The sequence below is a fragment of the Artemia franciscana genome, chromosome 13, assembly GCF_032884065.1.
Source record: "Artemia franciscana chromosome 13, ASM3288406v1, whole genome shotgun sequence".
In the NCBI taxonomy this organism is placed as follows: Eukaryota; Metazoa; Arthropoda; class Branchiopoda; order Anostraca; family Artemiidae; genus Artemia; species Artemia franciscana.
Genome location: NC_088875.1, coordinates 40,326,635 through 40,351,763, shown reverse-complemented (window position 1 = coordinate 40,351,763; position 25,129 = coordinate 40,326,635). Strand labels below are relative to the sequence as shown.

At 32.3% G+C, this 25,129-nt stretch overlaps 1 protein-coding gene and 1 long non-coding RNA gene across 9 annotated transcripts in view; one reads left to right on the top strand and one right to left on the bottom strand.

Moving 5' to 3' along the window:
• Positions 1-24,663, bottom strand: part of LOC136034928 (G-protein coupled receptor Mth2-like) — a 154,413-nt gene extending 129,750 nt beyond the window's left edge. For 2 of the 8 annotated variants that reach the window (XM_065716438.1, XM_065716444.1), the window contains exon 1: positions 24,430-24,663. The gene's annotated coding sequence lies outside the window, so the exon portion shown is untranslated. Of the gene's footprint in view, positions 1-23,687; positions 23,803-24,239; positions 24,259-24,429 lie in introns of those variants that run through there. The other 6 variants (XM_065716440.1, XM_065716447.1, XM_065716445.1 and 3 more) reach the window with 5 other exon arrangements.
• LOC136034927 (uncharacterized) lies at positions 7,836-12,423 on the top strand. The gene is made up of 2 exons (XR_010619297.1): positions 7,836-10,771; positions 11,346-12,423. It is a non-coding gene; the product is annotated as an uncharacterized LOC136034927 (long non-coding RNA).
• Positions 24,664-25,129: the final 466 nt, after the last annotated feature.

The window sequence follows — 25,129 nt, the reverse complement described above, 5'->3', positions numbered from 1 at the left end:
AATTCCACATTTTTGTAGATAGGAGCTTGAAAATTTTGCTATAGGGTTCTCTGATACGCCGAATGCGATGGCGTGATTTTCGCTAAAATTCTTTTAGGGGGTGTTTTCTCCTATTTTCTAAAATAAGGCAAATTTTTTCAGGCTCGTAACTTTTGATGACAAAGACTAAATTTGATGAAACTTACATATTTCAAATCGGCATGGAAATCTAATTCTTTTGATGTATATTTTAGCATCAAAATTCCGTTTTTTAGAGTTTCGTTTACTATTGAGCCGGGTCGCTCCTTACTACAGTTCGTTGCCACGAACTGCTTGATTAAATAAAAAAAAAACAAGTTTTTTTAACTGAAAGTAAGGAGTGACATTAAAACTTAAAACGAACAGAAATTACTTTGTATATGAAAGGGGCTGCTTCCTCATCAATGCCCCGCTCTTTGCGCAAAAGTTTGACTCTTTCTCTCAACTCTTCTTTTTAAAACAGTACACAACTTTAGCGTAAAGAGCGGGGCGTTGATGAGGAAGCAGCCCCTTTGGTATACGAAGCAATTTCTGTTCGTTTTAAGTTTTAATGTCACTCCTTACTTTCAGTTAAAAATACCTGTTTTTTTATTTAATTTCAGAGCGTTTTTGAATCAACGCATGTTTTGATTTTGGCTCTCCGCAGAGGAATAATTAAAACGAAATTTGCATATTTTTTTTTTTTTTTTGGCTAAATGGCTTTCTCATAATTTTGATCGAATAATTTTGAGAAAAAAGATCTGGGGAGGAAGCCTAGTTGCCCTCCGATTTTCGGTTAATTAAAGAGGTAACTAGAACTTTTAATTTTTACGAATGTTTTTATTAGTAAAAGATATAAATAACTTATAAATTAGCTTACATAAAGAACTTTTGTATTCTCATGCTTTTATTACATGTATGAGGGGGTTTGCCCCCTCGCCAGTACCTCGCTCTTTACGCTAAAGCTAAAATTGTGTCCCAACTCATTAAGAATGACCCCTGAATCACAAAAGCCGTAGAATAAATAGTTGAAACTACTAAAAATACTTTAGCGTAAAGAACGAGGTATTAGGAGGAGGTGAGCCCCTCATATGTGTAATAATTTCTGTTCGTTTTAAGTTTTAATGCTGCTCCTTACTTCCAGCCGAAAAAAGCTTTTTCATATTTATTTTTTTATTGTTTTTTTTAGTAATACTAGTAAATCCTGTGCTCCCTTCATGGAAATTTTCTTAACCTATGACAAATTCCTCGATGGAAAGTTCCCCAAGCATATCCCCTCTTCTCAATCCCACCACACAACCAAAAAATCCTCCTGAAAACGCCTGTACACTTCCCAATAACCATCACTATATGTAAGCACTGGTCACAGTTTGTAACTTGTAGCCCCTCCCACGGGGACTGTGGGGGAGTAAGTCGTCCCCTAAGACAGAGTTATAAGGTTTTTCGACTACGCTGAATAAAATGGCTATATAGGAATTTTGATCCGTTGAATTGGGAAAATAATTCGCGTGGGAGGGGGCCAAGGTGCCCTCCAATTTCTTTGGTCACTTAAAAAGGGCACTAGAACTTTTCCTTTCCGTTAGAATGAGCCATGTCGCAACATTCTAGGACAACTGGGTCGATACGATCACCCCTGAAAAAAACAAAAAAACAAATAAAACACGCATCCGTGATCCGCCTTCTGGAAAAAAAATACAAAATCCCAAATTTTTGTAGATAGGAGCTTGCAACTTCTACAGTAGAGGTCTCTGATAAGCTGAATCTGATGGTGTGATTCTATGACTTTTAGGGGGGTGTTTCCCCCTATTTTCTAAAATAACGCAAATTTTCTCAGGCTCGTAACTTTTGATGGGAATAACTAAACTTGATGAAAGTTATATATTTAAAATCAGCATTAAAATGCGGTTCTTTTGATATAGCTTTTGGTATCAAAATTCAATTTTTTAGAGTTTTGGTGACTATTGAGCCGGGTCGCTCCTTACTGAAGTTCTTTACCACGGACTGTTTGAAACCATCGGCTTTCTCCATTCTTGTGAATACAAAACCAAGGGTTTTAATGTTTATATATATATATATATATATATATATATATATATATATATATATATATATATATATATATATATATATATATATATATCATATTAAAGGATGGCCGGTGGTTCTCCGTATAGGGGGTAGAAGGTGTGCTTGAACCGCAACAAGTGCATTATTATGCATCAAAGAATTTTTTATCCATCCGTGGATAAAAGATATGACAGCCCCTTTCATACACGGAGTAATTTCTGTTCGTTTTAAGTTTTAATGTCGCTCCTTATTTTCAGTTAAAAAAAACTTGTTTTTTTATTTAATTTTCATTAAGATCCATTGACTTTTAGGGGAGTTATTCCCCTTTTTGAAAATCAGGGAAGTTTTCCCCAGCACATTAAACGATGGGTCACATTAAACTTGAGGAATTTTATAAATTTTAAATAAGCATCAAAATTTGATTCGTTTCTCATTTTCATTATTATCAAGACTCTCTTTCTTTCAGTTTAGGCTACTTATGAAGTTTTCGGCTGTCTTATTTTATGGGGAAAAAGAAAATGTTTGGCAGCAATTTTAAAATTTTCAAAGAAAAAATTGCTCAATTCTTGTTCGAGTACGGTCCTAACAATAAGTCATGGTTATTGCTTACGAAGCTTACGAAATTTGTTGCAAAAATAAAAAAAAATTATTAACCTCCCTTGATGCTTTTATATTCCTTGCAACAGTAGGGATCGAACCCGAGCATTCTCATTCGAACAGCACAGTCATATCCACTATACTGTCACAAGGTAATTGGTTGTAGGATTTATTGACAAATTGACTTGTTTAATAAATTATAACTGCTGATGTCATTGAAAGTAACAATCCATTGACATTGGCATATTTTACAATCAAGATTATAAGTTTATCCTCAGGTTTTTACTAAATTAAAAAACGTTGTAGCATAAAATTGTAAGCATAAAATAAAACGTTGTAGCATAAAACGTTGTACATATCTTCGGATATGTGTAGAATAACTTTTCAAAGGAATAAAAATTGATCTCTAATCCCCCTTGAGTTTCCCCCTGAGTTTTTTATTATCCCCCTGAGTTTTTTATTGTTTTAAAAAGTAGAGTTGCGAGAAAGAATCAAACTTTAGCGCAAGGAGCGGGGTGTCGAGGAGGAAAAGCCCCTTTCATATACGGAGTAATTTCTCTTCGTTTTAAGTTTTAATGTCGCTCCTTACTTTCATTTCAAAAAACTTGTTTTTTTATTTAATTACTGCAAGTTTTTGAATTAATGCATGTCTGATTTTGGCTCACCGTACATAAATTATTTTAAATGAAATTTGCATATTAATCCTTTTTTTGGCTAAATGGCTTTCTCTTAGTTTTGATCAGACGATTTTGAGGAATAAGGGGTGGGGAAGGAGGCCTAGTTGCCCTCCAATTTTTCGGTTACTTAAAAAGGCAACTAGAACTTTTAATTTTTAACGAACGTTTTTAGTAGTAAAAAATATACGTAACTTAAGAATTAACTTACGTAACAAACTTTTATATTCTTATATTTTTGATTATATATATATATATATATATATATATATATATATATATATATATATATATATATATATATATATATATATCTATATATATATAAAAATAAGTTGTCTGTCCGTTACGCCAGATTATATCTTCTATATATAAAAAAGAAAACAAACAAGAATGTAAAAACTGGAAATTGCATAAATATTTCGAAATATTTTGACAATAGATTAAAGTAATTCGAAAAAAGAAAAATGGAATAACTAAAAAAAAACTAAAAAGAAAAAACTAAAAATTAAAAATTAAAAAAATTAAAAAAGAAAAAACCTAAAAAGAAAAACCTAAAAAAATAAAAAAGATAAAAACTAAAAAAAAACTAAAAAAGCTAAAAAACTAAAAAAAAAGAAAAAACTAAAAAAAAACAAACTGGGAATTGCACAAATATTTCAATATATTTTGACAATAGATTAAAGTAATTCGAAAACCTTAAAACAGATACCCCAAATTTGAGGTTTAATATAAATTGTTGGAGCTTTAGCATGCTTGGCACGTAAAGATTTTTCCAAGTGTCAATGTTAGAATGAACATTGACAAATTGAAGAAAACAAATCAATAAAAAGAAGAAACTAAAAAACGAAAAAACTAAAAAAGAAAAAAAAAACTAAAGAAGAAACTGTATCTATATATATAAAAATCTATATATCTATATATATAAAAATAAGTTGTCTGTGTGTGGATCTGTGGATGGATCAGGTGACGTCACCTGAAAAAACTGGATCAGGTGACGTCAAAACTGAAAAAACTAAAAAAAAGGCAAAAACTACAAAAAAAACTAAAAACTAATAAAAAAAAATAAAAAAGCTAAAAAACTAAAAAAACTAAAAAAGGCAAAAACTACAAAAAAAACTAAAAACTAATAAAAAAGCTAAAAAACTAAAAAAAGGCAAAAACTACAAAAAAAACTAAAAACTAATAAAAAAAATAAAAAAGCTAAAAAACTAAAAAAACTAAAAAAAACTAAAAAAAGGTAAAAAACTAAAAAAACTAAAAACTAAAAAAAACTAAAAAAAAAGGAAAAAACTGAAAAATAAGCTAAAATAAAGGTAAAAACCAATAAAAAACTAAAAAAAAAACTGAAAAAACTAAAAAAAGGCAAAAACTACAAAAAAACTAAAAACTAATAAAAAAAGTAAAAAAGCTAAAAAACTAAAAAAACTAAAAAAACTAAAAAAAGGTAAAAAACTAAAAAAAAATAAAAAATAAAAAAAAACTAAAAAAAAGGAAAAAACTGAAAAATAAGCTAAAATAAAGGTAAAAACCAATAAAAAACTAAAAAGAAAAAAAGGAAAAAACTAAAAAAAATTTTCATCTAAAAAACTAAAAAAAACTAAAAAAGGTAAAAACTAAAAGAACTAAAAAAGAAAAAAAAATGACGACACTCAAAGAGAAAGCGACCAGGACAAAAGGAATGTTCGATTAGCAATCAACAAAGCACCGGGACACAGGGAGTATAAATGACGACCAGGACATAAGTAAAAAAAAAAACTAACAAAACTAAAAAGAAGGTAAAAACTACAAAAAAACTAAAAAGAAAAAAAAACTAAAAACTAATAAAAGAACTAAAAAATCTAAAAATCTAAATAAACTAAAAAAGAAAAAAAAAGGAAAAAAATAAAGGAGAAAAACAAAACTTAAAAAAAGGCAAAAACTACAAAAAAAAACTAAAAACTAATAAAAAAAAGTAAAAAAGCTAAAAAACTAAAAAAACTAAAAAAACTAAAAAAAGGTAAAAAACTAAAAAAAATAAAAAATAAAAAAAAAACTAAAAAAAAGGAAAAAACTGAAAAATAAGCTAAAATAAAGGTACAAACCAATAAAAAACTAAAAAGAAAAAAAGGACAAAAGGAATGTTCGATTAGCAATCAACAAAGCACCGGGACACAGGGAGTATAAATGACGACCAGGACATAAGTAAAAAAAAAATTAACAAAACTAAAAAGAAGGTAAAAACTACAAAAAAACTAAAAAGAAAAAAAAACTAAAAACTAATAAAAAAACTAAAAAATCTAAAAATCTAAATAAACTAAAAAAGAAAAAAAAGGAAAAAAATAAAGGAGAAAAACAAAACTAAAAAACGAATGTATATACAGACCGGGACACCGGGATACAAATGACGACCGGGACACAGGGAATATAAATGACGACCGGGACACAGGGACACAACTACAACGGGGACACCGGGGGAAACAGGGGGATATAAATGACGACCGGGACACCGGGACAGGGAATGGTCGATTAGCAATCACCAGCAACAAAGCTCAAGGGCAATCATTAGAATCATGAGGTATAGATCTGAATACAGATTGTTTTCCCATGGACCATTATATGTTGCATGTTCAAGAGTCGGTAAACCTGACAATCTATTTATATGCAAAGACAATGGGACAGCAAAGAATGTTGTATATTCGCAAGTTTTACGTAGTTAAAACCATATATATATATATATATATATATATATATATATATATATATATATATATATATCTATATTCACAGGTGGGACATAGGGACACAACTACGATGGCGCGTAACTATTATGGCACGTAACGACTTACGCGCGCGGGGGGGCTTGGGGGGGGGCGCGAAGCGCCCCCACCAACTATATATATATATATATATATATATATATATATATATATATATATATATATATATATATATATATATGAGGGGGTTTGTCCCCTCATTAATACCTCGCTCTTCACACTAAATCTTAAGTTTTGTCCCAATTCTTTAAGAATGACCCATGAATCAGAGAGGCCGTAGAATAAATAGTTGAAATTACTAAAAATAATTTAGCATAAAGAGCGAAGTATTTATCTCCTCCTAAATACCTCGCTCTTTATGCTAAAGTATTTTTAGAACTCTTCATATGCGTAATAATCTCAGTTCGTTTTAAGTTTTAATGCTTCTCCTTACTTTCAATTGAAAAACTTTTTCATGTTTATATTTTCATTGTTTTTTTTAATAGTAATGCTAGACAATCCTGCGCCCTTTTCATTGAATTTCTCTTCCCCCATGAAATATTCCTCCAAGGAAAGATCCTTCCATATAGCCTCCTCCCCTGAACCACACACCCAAACCAAAAAAATCCCCCTGAAAACGCCGGTACACTTCCCAATAACCATTACTGTATGTAAACATTGGTCAAAGTTTGTAACTTGCAGCCCCTCCCCCAGGGACTGTGGGTGGGGGGGTAAGTCATCCCCAAAGACATCTTAAAATTTTGATCCGTTGAATTTGGGAAAAAAATGAGCGAGGGAGGGGGCCTAGGTGCCCTCCAATTTTTTTGGTCACTTAAAAAGGGCACTAGAACTTTTCAGCTCCGTTAGAATGAGCCCTTTTGCAACACTCTAGGACCACTTGGTCGATACGATGACCTATGGGGGAAAAAAAACTAACAAACAAACAGATAAACACGCACCCGTGATTTGTCTTCTAGCCAAAAATACGAAATCCCACATTTTTGTAGATTGGACCTTCAATTTTTTTCTATAGGGTTCTCTGATATGCTGAATGCGATGGTGTGATTTTCGTTAAGATCCTATGACATTTAGGGGGCTTTTTCCCCCTATTTTCCAAAATAAGGCAAATTTTCTCAGGCTCGTAACTTTTGATGACAAAGACTAAATTTGATGAAACTTATATATTTAAAATCAGCATAAAAATCCAATTCTTTTGATATATCTTTTAGCATCTAAGTTCCATTTTTTAGAGTTTTGTTTACTATTGAGCCGGGTCGCTCCTTACTACAGTTCGTTACCACGAACTGTTTGATAAACTGAAACCTAAAAGTAAAGTTTTGATTGTAACGTATGTACGGAAAAACAACGTATTATTTATGCTGATTCAAAATATACAAAATGTGTTAACTTCAAAACTCCTTATTATTGTCATCAGCAGGGTATTAATGGATAGATTGGGTTCTAGTATCATGGAAATCATACAATAAAATTTGACATGTGTGAGAGGTTAAAAGCCATTTTATACGAAGCGTAAAATTTCTCCTTTTCCCTATTCAGCTCTTTTGCAAGAACTTCTTCTGTGTAGAAGTTATATTTAGACTTAAACGTTTATATCTGGGTGGGATGTAGCCCTCCCTGCATTTGGCGTAACCTTGGATATGGTATCTAAGTGAACGAAAACAATACGTGCTTTTAAAAGAATTTACTGAAATGAAAGTAAAGAGTGACATTGAACCGTAAAACAGCCAGAGATAACATCATGTGAGGGGGTAATACCTTCCTCAACTCCCCTCTGTGCACGCTAAAGACTGACTTTGTATCCAAATCCTTAGAACAACTGCTCACGCATAAGAGTAGTTGAATTTAAATTGTTAAAGAGCTTTAAGACTTAATTACAAAAAGTGAGTGGCCCTCTTGCTAAAATATAATTTGAAGTTTTTTTGAGTAGAAGGGTTTCTTATGTGTTTTTTTTTTTGTATTTTATTACTATTCTATATGACACATCCTTAAGGACACTCGCAGGAGGGTCTCGAAAACCAGCTTTCCTTTAAATTTTGCATTTTCAAAAAATGTTAGGTTCTTATTCAAATTTTTGAATGCAGCAATAAACTTTTATCATGGATCTACATCAGCGGCGTAGTCACTTCAGGTGCAACATGTATGTAAAGAAACAGTTTAAGGGAGAGATTACTTAAGTTGCTTTGCTGACCAGCATTGCCAACACATTACAGGGGTACTATTTTTGGTATAATTTAGATTTTCTGGTAAAATGCGATACATTCGGATATTTTATGGTACAATCCAAAATTCCTTGTACATTTTAGTATATTGTGGTTGTTTCCATCTTGTAATTTTTTCTTTTTTCCGATTTTTTTTTTAAACTCTTCCAGTTAGAAAGCAACTGAAAAGAAATTTTCGTTGACAACCAACTTAGCTCAAAAAGCGATCTTCTCGAGCTCAAAAATTAATCATCCACGAGCTGAAAAATTCTTAAAGAAGATAAAAATTTGAGCAAAAAAAAGTTTGCTTTATGTAAAGCTTGCTTAATGCTTCATCTTAGATCTTTTCAGTTTATTTTAGTATTTTTCGTCTTTGAAAGAGAAAACAGACGCAAAATGCTATGATTCTAACACATAGAATCTTATGTATTTTTTTTAAAAAATTTAAAAAAAGTATTAGTTTTAATTCTCGCATTTTAATGTAAGTTTATTTATATATGCATATTTTTTTTTCTCTCTCTCTCTCTTACTCGTATTGTGCTGAAGACGGCCCTTGGACATAGGGCCGAAATATTCACAGAATTGATTTCCACTGTCTTGAAAAGATTTTCCCTATTGTTTCACCATTTTGTTTGTTTGTGGTACAATGTTGGTCATAAAACCAGTAAAATACTGCTGGCAACGGTATTTTACCGTTGCTCACAATGGTAGCAACGGTGGCTCTAATGGCTTTCCTTGGCCTATGCAAAGAACGACAAAAAATATCAAAAGCCAAGTGTATATAACAGCTTCATGACCAATAGTCGTACCAGCTGTTAGTTCGCTTTATCAATGGGCTTTTCAGTCACAAATTGGATTTGCTATTGTTTCTATTTATTTTCTTTTATTTCACATTGGATAGTTATTGGTTATATAACCAAAATAGTCACTTTGGTTTTATTTGATGTACCATCTCCAGAAAAAGTCCTTATTACACATAACTCCTTAATTCCGTGCAATTCACAAAGCATGTTATGCTAGATTTCTTTCAGTTCAGTTTAGGCTACTTATGAAGTTTTCGGCTGTCTTATTTTATGGGGAAAAAGAAAATGTTTGGCAGCAATTTTAAAATTTTCAAAGAAAAAATTGCTCAATTCTTGTTCGAGTACGGTCCTAACAATAAGTCATGGTTATTGCTTACGAAGCTTACGAAATTTGTTGCAAAAATAAAAAAAAATTATTAACCTCCCTTGATGCTTTTATATTCCTTGCGACAGTAGGGATCGAACCCGAGCATTCTCATTCGAACAGCACAGTCATATCCACTATACTGTCACAAGGTAATTGGTTGTAGGATTTATTGACAAATTGACTTGTTTAATAAATTATAACTGCTGATGTCATTGAAAGTAACAATCCATTGACATTGGCATATTTTACAATCAAGATTATAAGTTTATCCTCAGGTTTTTACTAAATTAAAAAACGTTGTAGCATAAAATTGTAAGCATAAAATAAAACGTTGTAGCATAAAACGTTGTACATATCTTCGGATATGTGTAGAATAACTTTTCAAAGGAATAAAAATTGATCTCTAATCCCCCTTGAGTTTCCCCCTGAGTTTTTTATCATCCCCCTGAGTTTTTTATAGTTTTAAAAAGTAGAGTTGCGAGAAAGAATCAAACTTTAGCGCAAGGAGCGGGGTGTCGAGGAGGAAAAGCCCCTTTCATATACGGAGTAATTTCTCTTCGTTTTAAGTTTTAATGTCGCTCCTTACTTTCATTTCAAAAAACTTGTTTTTTTATTTAATTACTGAAAGTTTTTGAATTAATGCATGTCTGATTTTGGCTCACCGTACATAAATTATTTTAAAATGAAATTTGCATATTAATCCTTTTTTTTGGCTAAATGGCTTTCTCTTAGTTTTGATCAGACGATTTTGAGGAATAAGGGGTGGGGAAGGAGGCCTAGTTGCCCTCCAATTTTTCGGTTACTTAAAAAGGCAACTAGAACTTTTAATTTTTAACGAACGTTTTTAGTAGTAAAAAATATACGTAACTTAAGAATTAACTTACGTAACAAACTTTTATATTCTTATATTTTTGATTATATCTATATATATATATATATATCTATATATATAAAAATAAGTTGTCTGTCCGTTACGCCAGATTATATCTATATATATAAAAATAAGTTGTCTGTGTGTGGATCTGTGGATGGATCAGGTGACGTCACCTGAAAAAACTGGATCAGGTGACGTCAAAACTGAAAAAACTAAAAAAAGGCAAAAACTACAAAAAAACTAAAAACTAATAAAAAAAAATAAAAAAGCTAAAAAACTAAAAAAACTAAAAAAAGGCAAAAACTACAAAAAAAACTAAAAACTAATAAAAAAGCTAAAAAACTAAAAAAACTAAAAAAAGGCAACAACTACAAAAAAAACTAAAAACTAATAAAAAAAATAAAAAAGCTAAAAAACTAAAAAAACTAAAAAAAGGTAAAAAACTAAAAAAAAACTAAAAACTAAAAAAAACTAAAAAAAAGGAAAAAACTGAAAAATAAGCTAAAATAAAGGTAAAAACCAATAAAAAACTAAAAAGAAAAAAAGGAAAAAACTAAAAAAAATTTTCATCTAAAAAACTAAAAAAAACTAAAAAAGGTAAAAACTAAAAGAACTAAAAAAGAAAAAAATAAATGACGACACTCAAAGAGAAAGCGACCAGGACAAAAGGAATGTTCGATTAGCAATCAACAAAGCACCGGGACACAGGGAGTATAAATGACGACCAGGACATAAGTAAAAAAAAAAAACTATCTATATATATAAAAATAAGTTGTCTGTGGATCTGTGGATCGTGGATCAGGTGACGTCACCTGAAAAAACTGGATCAGGTGACGTCAAAACTGAAAAAACTAAAAAAAGGCAAAAACTACAAAAAAAACTAAAAACTAATAAAAAAGCTAAAAAACTAAAAAAACTAAAAAAAAGGCAAAAACTACAAAAAAACTAAAAACTAATAAAAAAAATAAACAAGCTAAAAAACTAAAAAAACTAAAAAAACTAAAAAAAGGTAAAAAACTAAAAAAACTAAAAACTAAAAAAAAACTAAAAAAAAGGAAAAAACTGAAAAATAAGCTAAAATAAAGGTAAAAACCAATAAAAAACTAAAAAAAAAACTGAAAAAACTAAAAAAAGGCAAAAACTACAAAAAAACTAAAAACTAATAAAAAAAGTAAAAAAGCTAAAAAACTAAAAAAAACTAAAAAAACTAAGAAAACTAAAAAAGGTAAAAAACTAAAAAAAATAAAAAATAAAAAAAAACTAAAAAAAAAGGAAAAAACTGAAAAATAAGCTAAAATAAAGGTAAAAACCAATAAAAATCTAAAAAGAAAAAAAGGAAAAAACTAAAAAAAATTTTCATCTAAAAAACTAAAAAAAACTAAAAAAGGTAAAAACTAAAAGAACTAAAAAAGAAAAAAATAAATGACGACACTCAAAGAGAAAGCGACCAGGACAAAAGGAATGTTCGATTAGCAATCAACAAAGCACCGGGACACAGGGAGTATAAATGACGACCAGGACATAAGTAAAAAAAAAAACTAACAAAACTAAAAAGAAGGTAAAAACTACAAAAAAACTAAAAAGAAAAAAAAACTAAAAACTAATAAAAAAACTAAAAAATCTAAAAATCTAAATAAACTAAAAAAGAAAAAAAAAGGAAAAAAATAAAGGAGAAAAACAAAACTAAAAAACGAATGTATATACAGACCGGTACACCGGGATACAAATGACGACCGGGACACAGGGAATATAAATGACGACCGGGACACAGGGACACAACTACAACGGGGACACCGGGGGAAACAGGGGGATATAAATGACGACCGGGACAAAAAAACTAAAAAGAAAAAAAAACTAAAAACTAATAAAAAAACTAAAAAATCTAAAAATCTAAATAAGCTAAAAAAAAAAAGGAAAAGAATAAAGGAGAAAAACAAAACTAAAAAACGAATGTATATACAGACCGGGACACCGGGATACAAATGACGACCGGGACACAGGGAATATAAATGACGACCGGGACACAGGGACACAACTACAACGGGGACACCGGGGGAAACAGGGGGATATAAATGACGACCGGGACACCGGGACAGGAAATGGTCGATTAGCAATCACCATCAACAAAGCTCAAGGGCAATCATTAGAATCATGAGGTATAGATCTGAATACAGATTGTTTTCCCATGGACCATTATATGTTGCATGTTCAAGAGTCGGTAAACCTGACAATCTATTTATATGCAAAGACAATGGGACAGCAAAGAATGTTGTATATTCGCAAGTTTTACGTAGTTAAAACCATATATATATATATATATATATATATATATATATATATATATATATATATATATATATATATATATATATATATATATATATATATATATATATATATATATATATATATATATATATATATATATATATATATATATATATATATATATATATATATATATATATATATATATATATATATATATCTATCTATCTATATTCACAGGTGGGACATAGGGACACAACTACAATGGCGCGTAACTATTATGGCGCGTAACGACTTACGCGCGCGGGGGGGCTTGGGGGGGCGCGAAGCGCCCCCACCAACTAGGTGTTGGGGTGGCGCGAAGCGCCACCCCAACAGCTAGTATATATATATATATGAGAGGGTTTGTCCCCTCATTAATACCTCGCTCTTCACACTAAATCTTAAGTTTTGTCCCAATTCTTTAAGAATGACCCATGAATCAGAGAGGCCGTAGAATAAATAGTTGAAATTACTAAAAATAGTTTAGCATAAAGAGCGAAGTATTTATCTCCTCCTAAATACCTCGCTCTTTATGCTAAAGTATTTTTAGAACTCTTCATATGCGTAATAATCTCTGTTCGTTTTAAGTTTTAATGCTTCTCCTTACTTTCAATTGAAAAAACTTTTGCATGTTTATATTTTCATTGTTTTTCTTAATAGTAATGCTAGAAAATCCTGCGCCCTTTTCATTGAATTTCTCTTCCCCCATGAAATATTCCTCCAAGGAAAGATCCTTCCATATAGCCTCCTCCCCTGAACCACACACCCAAACCAAAAAAATCCCCCTGAAAACGTCGGTACACTTCCCAATAACCATTACTGTATGTAAACATTGGTCAAAGTTTGTAATTTGCAGCCCCTCCCCCACGGACTGTGGGGGGGTAAGTCATCCCCAAAGACATAGTTATTACGGTTTTCGACTATGCGAAACAAAATGGATATCTTAAAATTTTGATCCGTTGAATTTGGGAAAAAATGAGCGTGGGAGGGGGCCTAGGTGCCCTCCAATTTTTTTGGTCACTTAAACAGGGCACTAGAACTTTTCAGTTCCGTTAGAATGAGCCCTTTTGCAACACTCTAGGACCACTTGGTCGATACGATGACCTCTGGGGAAAAAAAAACTAACAAACAAACAAATAAACACGCACCCGTGATTTGTCTTCTAGCAAAAAATTCGAAATCCCACATTTTTGTAGATTGGACCTTGAAATTTTTTCTATAGGGTTCTCTGATATGCTGAATGCGATGGTGTGATTTTCGTTAAGATCCTATGACTTTTAGGGGGTTTTCCCCCTATTTTCCAAAATAAGGCAAATTTTCTCAGGCTCGTAACTTTTGATGACAAAGAATAAATTTGATGAAACTTATATATTTAAAATCAGCATAAAAATCCAATTCTTTTGATATATCTTTTAGCATCTAAATTCCATTTTTTAGAGTTTTGTTTACTATTGAGCCGGGTCGCTCCTTACTACAGTTCGTTACCACGAACTGTTTGATAAACTGAAACCTAAAAGTAAAGTTTTGATTGTAACGTATGTACGGAAAAACAACGTATTATTTATGCTGATTCAAAATATACAAAATGTGTTAACTTCAAAACTCCTTATTATTGTCATCAGCAGGGTATTAATGGATAGATTGGGTTCTAGTATCATGGAAATCATACAATAAAATTTGACATGTGTGAGAGGTTAAAAGCCATTTTATACGAAGCGTAAAATTTCTCCTTTTCCCTATTCAGCTCTTTTGCAAGAACTTCTTCTGTGTAGAAGTTATATTTAGACTTAAACGTTTATATCTGGGTGGGATGTAGCCCTCCCTGCATTTGGCGTAACCTTGGATATGGTATCTAAGTGAACGAAAACAATACGTGCTTTTAAAAGAATTTACTGAAATGAAAGTAAAGAGTGACATTGAACCGTAAAACAGCCAGAGATAACTTATCATGTGAGGGGGTAATACCTTCCTCAACTCCCCTCTGTGCACGCTAAAGACTGACTTTGTATCCAAATCCTTAGAACAACTGCTCACGCATAAGAGTAGTTGAATTTAAATTGTTAAAGAGCTTTAAGACTTAATTACAAAAAGTGAGTGGCCCTCTTGCTAAAATATAATTTGAAGTTTTCTTGAGTAGAAGGGTTTCTTATGTGTTTTTTTTTTTTTGTATTTTATTACTATTCTATATGACACATCCTTAAGGACACTCGCAGGAGGGTCTCGAAAACCAGCTTTCCTTTAAATTTTGCATTTTCAAAAAATGTTAGGTTCTTATTCAAATTTTTGAATGCAGCAATAAACTTTTATCATGGATCTACATCAGCGGCGTAGTCACTTCAGGTGCAACATGTATGTAAAGAAACAGTTTAAGGGAGAGATTACTTAAGTTGCTTTGCTGACCAGCATTGCCAACACATTACAGGGGTACTATTTTTGGTATAATTTAGATTTTCTGGTAAAATGCGATACATTCGGATATTTTATGGTACAATCCAAAATTCCTTGTACATTTTAGTATATTGTGGTTGTATCCATCTTGTAATTTTTTCTTTTTTCCGATTTTTTTTTTAAACTCTTCCAGTTAGAAAGCAACTGAAAAGAAATTTTCGTTGACAACCAACTTAGCTCAAAAAGCGATCTTCTCGAGCTCAAAAATTAATCATCCACGAGCTGAAAAATTCTTAAAGAAGATAAAAATTTGAGCAAAAAAAAGTTTGCTTTATGTAAAGCTTGCTTAATGCTTCATCTTAGATCTTTTCAGTTTATTTTAGTATTTTTCGTCTTTGAAAGAGAAAACAGACGCAAAATGCTATGATTCTAACACATAGAATCTTATGTATTTTTTTTTAAAAAATTTAAAAAAAGTATTAGTTTTAATTCTCGCATTTTAATGTAAGTTTATTTATATATGCATATTTTTTTTTCTCTCTCTCTCTCTTACTCGTATTGTGCTGAAGACGGCCCTTGGACATAGGGCCGAAATATTCACAGAATTGATTTCCACTGTCTTGAAAAGATTTTCCCTATTGTTTCACCATTTTGTTTGTTTGTGGTACAATGTTGGTCATAAAACCAGTAAAATACTGCTGGCAACGGTATTTTACCGTTGCTCACAATGGTAGCAACGGTGGCTCTAATGGCTTTCCTTGGCCTATGCAAAGAACGACAAAAAATATCAAAAGCCAAGTGTATATAACAGCTTCATGACCAATAGTCGTACCAGCTGTTAGTTCGCTTTATCAATGGGCTTTTCAGTCACAAATTGGATTTGCTATTGTTTCTATTTATTTTCTTTTATTTCACATTGGATAGTTATTGGTTATATAACCGAAATAGTCACTTTGGTTTTATTTGATGTACCATCTCCAGAAAAAGTCCTTATTACACATAACTCCTTAATTCCGTGCAATTCACAAAGCATGTTATGCTAGATTCTAGCGAATATTTCACTTTAAATAAGGATATTACCTATGGTGTAAATTTAAGGGGCGTAGGTCTTCGTTACAAAACAAAATAACAATCAAGTAAGGTTGCATATTAATAACTATGGCAACTTCAAAATAAGGAAAATATAGACTCCCGTCATTACTTACAATATATGATAACATTTTTAAGCCAGTGTTTTGTTTTATGTTGATTTATTATCTCTCCAGCGTTAAATTTAGGGACATAAGCTTTTGTCGATAAAGAAAAGTAAAACAACGAATGAGTTTTACAACAATGGCAACTCCAGAATGGAAAAAAAAAATAGAAAATATATGGGTGTTTGTCTATGTAGGCATAGATATCAAAATATATATATAATCTGATGTAAAATAATGTGATGACGTATTTTGATATATCTATATCTTTAAACCAGCAGCAGTGTATGCATTTATTTATATAAAAATTTATGAATTTATAATTTTTTCTGGAACACGACTCCATTTTTCTTCTTCTTTTTTTTTTTAATTCGACACCCTGAGATTTTCTGGCCTGATAAAAAAAAACGATCTAAACAGGTAACAAGTTTGAGAAAACTTGTTTAGAGCCTTAATTTTGGAAAAATAAACCCCAGCATTGGTCATATCGTTTTAGTATCTATGATGCAAGCAAAATTAAACAAGATGAAAAACTGCTTTAAACAGCTAAAGAAAAAGGCATGGAAGGGGAGTTTGTAAAAATCAAATTCAATTCCAAACAAAAATGTGATTCAAAATAAATTTGCTATTGGGTGATTTAGACATTTCAATGGAATAAAGAACGCGTTATTTACGTACGTGTCTATATACGCGTTATTTACGAACGCGTATACATACGAATGTGTCTGTATAGGATAAAAGGGAAGGAGGCATTTAATCCACATCAGAATTTCTTAATAAAACAGAAATTGTTGATTTTCCATCCTGTGACTTGAAACTAAAAAATAGAACGGTAATAATGCCAATGAGTGCTTTAAATATTTCAGAGGATAGAAAGCTGGGAAACAATTTTTGGGCATCCATGACGTCACACAATAATTATGTATGATTTTGAATGAATACAAACAGCTAAGGCAAAAGGCAGGGGAAAATGTTTGGGGTGATGATGTACGAAAACGAAACGTAACGATATATGCACCTAAAGATATGCAGCAACTAGCCTCACAACAAAATCCAAATGAAAATAATGAACAAAGAAATCTATGGTTAGAATACATGCGACAGTTATGATAAGATTGAATCGTACATGAAACCTGCGGTTAGAAGAGAAGTAACAGTAACACTAAAAACGAGTCCTAGGAGACAACAAGATACTAAAATATGGATGATTCTTTGATGCATTATCAGCAAGAAGCAATTAGATTCACGCTAGGATTCCTTAATTAAATTGAAGTTGCTGACTTGACACCTTATGACTTAAAACTAAAGAATAACTCGATTATTGTGCTATTACTTAATGAGACAATCAATTATGTATATTACAGCAGCGTGCCAATTGCTGAGGCCCGGTTGAAGCCCGGGATCCTAGTACTAAACAATATGTGACAAGTAACTGTAACATGAGTATGGCAACCTAAAGGAAAACATAAAGAGCAGATATTGCTAAGAACATTCTATGCAGGGCTGGATCAAGGACATGACCTTAGATGTTGAATGGTTGAAAGTGAATGGTTGAAAAATACCAATCGTGTTGCATATATACAATAATGCATATGTAAGGAAAGTAGTGACGCATACAAAAAAATCCGTTAATAGAAATGTGTGATTACTGTGTAAATGGTTTAAAAATAAATAAATACGAAAAAAGTTTCCCTATAAATCGGAAAAATATTATTGAAATAAAGAAAAAAAAGCGAAAAATGGACTAGAAAATAGGTATATCTACAAGAAATTGGAAAATGAAATATTTGTAGAAGATTCCTGTATTAAATAAGCTGAATTACACAAAGATGCTTTGTAGGCGTGGAGAGGTAATTTGATTCCATTTGCTTATTGGTAATTACATTACAGAGTAAACAAATATTTTCAAACAGTTCGTGGTAACGAACTGTAGTAAGGAGCGACCCGGCTCAATAGTAAATAAAACTCTAAAAAACGGAATTTCGATACTAATAGATACATCAAAAGAATCGGATTTTTATGTTGATGCTAAATATATAAGTTTCAACAGATATAGTCTTACTCATCAAAAGTTACGAGCCTGAAAAAATTGCTTAATTTTGGAAGATAGGGAGGAAAGCCCACTAAGAGTCATAAAATCTTAATGGAAATCCAGCATCGTATTCAGCGTATCAGAGAACCCCACTATTGAAGTTTCAATCTGCAATCTACAAAAGTGCGGTTATACGTATTTTTTTTTTGCCAGAAGACCGATCACGGGTGCGTGTTTATTTGTTTGTTTTTTTTCCAGGGGTGATCGTATCGACCAAGTGCTCTTGAAATGTCACAAGAGGGCTCATTATAACGAAAATGAAAAGTTCTAATTCCCTTTTTAAGTGAACAAACTATTTGGATGGCACCTAGGCCCCCTCCCACGCTCATTTTTTCCCAAAGTCAACGGATCAAAATTTTGAGATAGCCATTTTGTTTGGCATAGTCGAAAAACATAAGAACTACGTCTTTGGGGCTTACTTACTCCCCCACAGTCCCTGAGGACTGTGGGGGAGATCCCCTACATGGGAGGATCTTCCCTTGGAGGAATTTGTCATGCAGGAAGAGAAATTCCATGAAGGGGGAGTAGAATTTTCTAGTATTATTTAAAAAAAAACAATGACAAAATTTATGAAAGTGTTTTCAACTGAAAGTAAGAAGCAGCACTAAAACTTAAAACGAACAGAGATTGTTAATTATATGAGGGGTTGATCTCCTCCATAATACCTCGCTCATTACGCAAAAGTATTTTATAATTTCAACTATTTATTCTATGGCTTCTGTGATTCAGGGGTCATTCTTAAAGAATTGGGACAAAATTAAAGCTTTAGTATAAAGGATCAGGTATTAACGAGGGGGCAAACCCCCAAATATAAATAATAAAAATATGCGAATATAGAAGTTCGTTACTTAAATTAACTCGTAAGTTACGTGTATTTTCTACTAATAAAACGTTCGTTAAAAATTAAAAGTTCTAGTTACCTTTTTAAGTAACCGAAAAATTAAAGGGCAACTAGGCCTTTATCCCCACTCTTTTTTCTCAAAATCGTCGGATCTAAACTACGAGAAAGCTATTTAGCGAAAAAAAAAATAATACGCGAATTTCATTTTAATTACTCATGTACGGAGAGCCAAAATCAAGCATGTTTTAATTCAAAAACGTTCAGAAATTAAGCAAAAACAAGTTTTTTTAACTGATAAGTAAGGAGCAGCATTAAAACTTAAAACGAACAGAAATTACTCCGTGTATGAAAGGAGATATTCCCCCTTCAACACCCCGCTCTTTACGCTAAAGTTGTTTACTGTTTTATAAAGTAGAATTGAGAGAAAGAGTCAAACTTTAGCGTAAAGAGCGGGGTGTTAAGGAGGGAACAGCCTCTTTCATACACGGAGTAATTTCTGTTCGTTTCAAGTTTTAATGTTCCTCCTTACTTTCAGTTTAATTTTTTTTTTTTTTTTTTTTTTTTTTTTTTTTTTTTTTTTTTTTTAATTCCCATACAGAACTGCATAGGGTAGCCAACCACTATCCTCAAAAGAAATTCTAAGTGAAAATAAGTCCATTCCCATTTGATATTTCAGAATTAAGTATTAGCATAAAGGCTTCAAAGGGGTCTGAAGCTTATATTTGGAACTATTTGGCCCTTTTCGGTTCTAGGCTGTAAATAAAAGTTTGTTATTTTTGCGGATTTGCAATTGATTTTTGGCTGAATTGTAATCTGTGGTTGGCTTGTTATACCAAATAAAGCAATAAAAACAAATAACTTTTGTAAACAGTTTCGGGCCATATTTGGCTCATCAGGAATGAAGAGGGGAATCGAATGAGTAAGATATAGCCCAAGACTATCTGAAAAATTTTTATTAAAAAAAAATATTTCATTTGAAATTATGAACAAATTTTGATCAGTAAAATCATCCAAAAATATAGGAACCCCCCTCCCCAAAAAATAATCTAAGTTCGTTGGTGGTGAAGGACCAAAGAAGGTAAAACAAAAGTTTTAAAAATCAGCTCCAATATAGCCTCTTGACAAAATTCGAAACCCTTTTTTATTCTCTATCATGCACTTTTTTTGAAATACTAAAAGGAATATTTTTTGGAAAGTAGTTTGCTGTCTTACGTAGGTTTCTTTGGAAAGAGCTTCCCGTACTCTGTGATCACCCAAAAAAATATATTTTAAATGAAATTATGTCAATAAATAGAAATAACACCATAGTAGGAATTTAAATTGTTTTTCAACATTTCCCAATTAGATATTAAATGACCTTCTGATTATATATGCAAATGCTTGCTTACTATAACTCAGTAACTCTCAAATACCTAATTATATAATCCTGTATCTATGGAAATCCACGTTTTCATTTATCTGAAACCTGTACAAAACATAAAGAACTTGAAGAGGTATATAAGAAAAATTATTATTTGTCTTACATGTGGCAGTCTATTTAAAGCTCAGTAAACGTTTTCATTTATCTGAAACCTGTACAAAATATAAAGAACTTGAAGAGGTATATAAGAATATAAGGTATATAAGGTATGAATTTCAGGAATGGCTCAGAGCATTAAATTGAGACTGTCGGGGAATGATCAGGTGGGTGATCCATTGACCAAAAGGTAGTGGCAATATGTACATGCTACTACTAGAACTAGTACTACTACTGCTACTACTACTACTGCTACTGCTGCTACTACGACTACTGCTGTGATTACCACCACCACTATTGACAATACTAGAATTACTACTACTGTTGTGACTACTAATAAGGCTGAGGACGTTAATGTGAAAATTTAAGGAAATGCTTGGGGGGAAGTTGAACTAAATCGAAACCCACACTATGCGCATACTTGTCGTCATTATGTTTTATCAGCAATACGGCATAGCGTTTGTTCAATTTACATGTGGGGGTGTTCAACTTACCAAAAGGCAATATGTGCATGCTGCTAAATATTACCAATACTACTACTACTAATACAACACTACTTCCCCCACCCCACACACCCATTATTTCCCCAAACACGTTCAATAAAAATTTTGAGATAACCATTTTGTTTAACACAGTTCGTAGGTCCAGTGCTTACATCTTTGGGGATGTCAACCCCCCACAGCCCTTAGAGCAAGGGCTATAGGTTATGCTAGTTGTCCAGTGTTACAATATGTGGTTTTATGGAAGGGGTCGTCGTATAAACTATGGGAGGGGAATTCTTTCATTTGGAAATCGCAAGCTCTAGTACCCTTTTTAAGAAATAAAAGTGATCGTAGGCTAACTAGCCCCGTCCCCCTCTCATGCCCTCTTTTCTACAAATGAATCCGACGGAGATTTTTAGAAAGCCATTTTATTCAAAATAGTCCAAGATCAATTAACAATGCCTCAAGGGTTTCCAAACCCCCAGAGCCTGAGGGCAGGGGCTTTAATTTATGCCCCCGGGGCATATAAGGTTTTCTATTGAAGGATTGTTCTTACTAACTTTACTGGAAGATTATTTGATTGGAAATTGAGTTTTAGTTCCCCTTTTAAGAGTCAAAAGTGATAGAAGGGCAACCACCACCCCCACGCTTGCTTTTTCAAAAATATACCTGACTGAAATTTGGAGATAGCTTTTTGCTAAAAACAGTCAAAGGAACATATAACAATGTCTCCAGTGTTGACACAATCCCCCAGAGCCAGGGTGCAAGAGTTGTAAGTTATGCTAAGGGGCATATAAGGTTTTTATTGAAACTAAAAGTTCTAGTGCCCTTTTTAAGAGTCAAAAGTGGTTAAAGGCCAACCAGCCGCTACTCCACGCCAATCATTTTCCGAAACAGATTCAATAAAAAATTTTAGACAACTATTTTGTTTAGCATAGTTGAAGGGTCCAGTAATTATGCCTTTGCAATAATTTGGCGTAAGTTGAGCTAAATCAAAACATATTATATGCACAAAGATTTCCAAAAGGGCATAATTCATTGACTGTTGTGTTACCTTCAAAGACATAGTTACTGGGCTTTTCAACTATGCTGAATAAAATGGATATCTCAGAATTTTGATCAGTCGACTTTTAGGAAAAAAGGTGTGTGGGAGAGAGGCCAGTTGCCCTTCAATCTTTCTGGTCACTTGAAAACGGCACTAGAAACTTTAATTTTTGTTCAAATGATCCCTTTCTTGAAATTCTGGGAGTATCGGTTCGACACGATAACCCCTGGGAAAAAAAGAAAAAAAACAAATACGCATCCGTGATCTTTCTTCTGGAAAAAGAATGCAGATTCCACATTTTTACAGATGAAAGATAAAAACTTCTACATAAGGGTTGTCGGATACACTGAATCTTTTAGCGTGATCTTCATTATTCATTAAGATTCCTTGACTTTTAGGGGTTGCTTCCCTCCTTTTTCGAAAGTCCGCCAAATTTTCTCCGGCTCTTGGCTTTTGATGCGTAACACTGAACTTATTGAATCTTGTATATTTGGAATCAAACATTTCGTGGTAACGAACTGTAAGTAAGGAGCAAGACGGCTCAATAGTTTCCGAAACTCTAAAAAATGGAACTTTGATACCAGTAGATGCATAAAAGTTTCTATTTTGATTTTGATTTGAAATATAAGTCTCATTAAGTTAAGTCTTACCCATCGAAAGTTACGAACCTAAAAGAGCTAAAACTAAAGTATTTTTAGTACTGTCAAAAGAGCTATTTATTCTAATTAACCCTTTGTGACTCAGGGGGTTTTCTTTAAGAACTGGAACAATATACAAACTTTAGCGTGAAGAGCGAGGTATTGACGAGGGGGTGAACCCCCTTATATACATACTAATTTTTGTTCGTTTTAAGTTTTGATGTTGCTCCTTACTTTCTGTTGAAAATAAAATTATTTTTTTATTTAATCAATATAATAAGCCGAATATCTACTCAAGTCAATGCTCCGTTTCTTAGATTTTGGTTACTTTTTAGCCGCATCGCTCCTTACTTACAGTTCGCAACCATGAACTTTCTGATTACTGCTTCTACAGCTATTAATGCTACTACTACTACTACTACTGCTAATACTACTGCAATTACTATTGCTACTACTGCTGCTGCTGCTAAAGCTAAGGCTATTACTTCCTTAAGGCTACGTGAAAAGCAAGATATTGACGAGGAGGGAACCCCCCTGATATACACAATAATGTCTGTTCTTTTTAAGTTTTAATGTTGCTCGTCACCTTCAGTTGAAAAGATTTGTTTTTTTATTACCAAAATAGACGCAGTTTAATAGGAACCTGTTTCAATTGCTAACTTCTTCTTAGCTTGTAGTAGACCAGCCATTTTCCATCTCACTAGGTATCTTAAATTCAGGGGGATATTTTTAATTTCTTCGCGATTTCACAATAATGTAATACTAGCATAGCCTACCATTAGTTTAGCCTTATTATTCTATTCACCTTATTTGTATCATTGCCCTAAAAAGAAGGAGACATATTACCGTTGTACAAGCCTCTTCACCGATCCAGACGGTGGCACCAGCCTAGCAAGCACTCTAGGCCTTTCAACTAATCAGAGCTACTGAATGGTGTTCACTTATGTGTATTTATTACTTGAGAGTCGCTTATCAATTTTCACTTGTTATTTTTTTTTATCTAAATAGATAAAGGTAAATTTGAAGTTACATTCGCACTGCAAATATGAATTCTTTCTGACATTTTATTCTTCAAAATCAATGATTATCATATGGGGCAATCTAATCGCTCTTTATTGACAATAAATTGCAAGTTATAACTAAATTTATAGTTATGCCTACACGCTAAAAACCAGGCTATTAACAGGGATTATATTCAAATGGAGGGAAGGGGTAAGTTGCTAAGAAGTAAGTAGCATGTATGAAAATATGAGGGAATCCGAAATTCTCCTAGGAACGAAACAGGACCCTTACGATTTTCTTTAGATTACTATATTTGTTTGTTATAGCTATACATTGACAAACACTAAACTTTAAAATATAACCCTTCTCTCTCTTAAGGAACAAAAGCTTACATACGTGCTAAGGTGAGGCTCTTCCAATTTTTCCAGCTGAGAGTTCACCTTCCTTTCTTCTTTTGTTGTCTTAGGAATGAAACAGGACCCTTACGATTTTCTTTAGGCGACTATATTTGTTTGTTATAGCTATGCATTGACTAACACTAAACTTTAAAATATAACCCTCCCTCAAGGAATAAGAGCATACATACGTACTAAGGTGAGGCACTTCCAATTTTTTCAGCTGCGAGTTCCCCTTCCTATGTTCTTTTGTGCTAGCTACATATTCGTTACATTCACAAGAAATAACTTCAATAGCCTAGCCATGTATTATTATTCCTACGCCATAACTACACATATATGCACCCCGTGTCTGGTGATGCAGCAAAACTATTCCAACAATTTTACATTGAGGTGTCCTCCTCACCAACTGACAGCACGCATCTACTAACCATTCTAGCACTGGTGCAACAAGAATTAGTTTTGTCAAGGGAGACAAGGAAGGAGTGGTAAAGACTATGAATTTAAATCTGACATGTGTATGTAAATTACATAGTAATTAATCAACTTCTCTAAGTGGCTCTACAACGAAACAGGTTGTCCGTTTTTTCTTTGCTTTTTTGTCCTACGACTCATTGCAATGGGATATTTCGAAATAAAGGCATATCTACTTTTATACGATTTTTTTTACTATATTTTTATGTAATTTGTGAAATTGTAAAGAAAAAAAATTATTTTGATTTGACTCACTGATTAAAGTTCAAATCGATTCAATTTTGAATTCAGTTTATTAAAACAGTGAAATTTGGCTTTAACTAAGCACTTAAATGACAACTCATCATTTGTGGAATCGCTATTGTTGAAAACTGTAAACTGGAGACTTACCCCCACCCTGAACAAAAAAAAATGTAT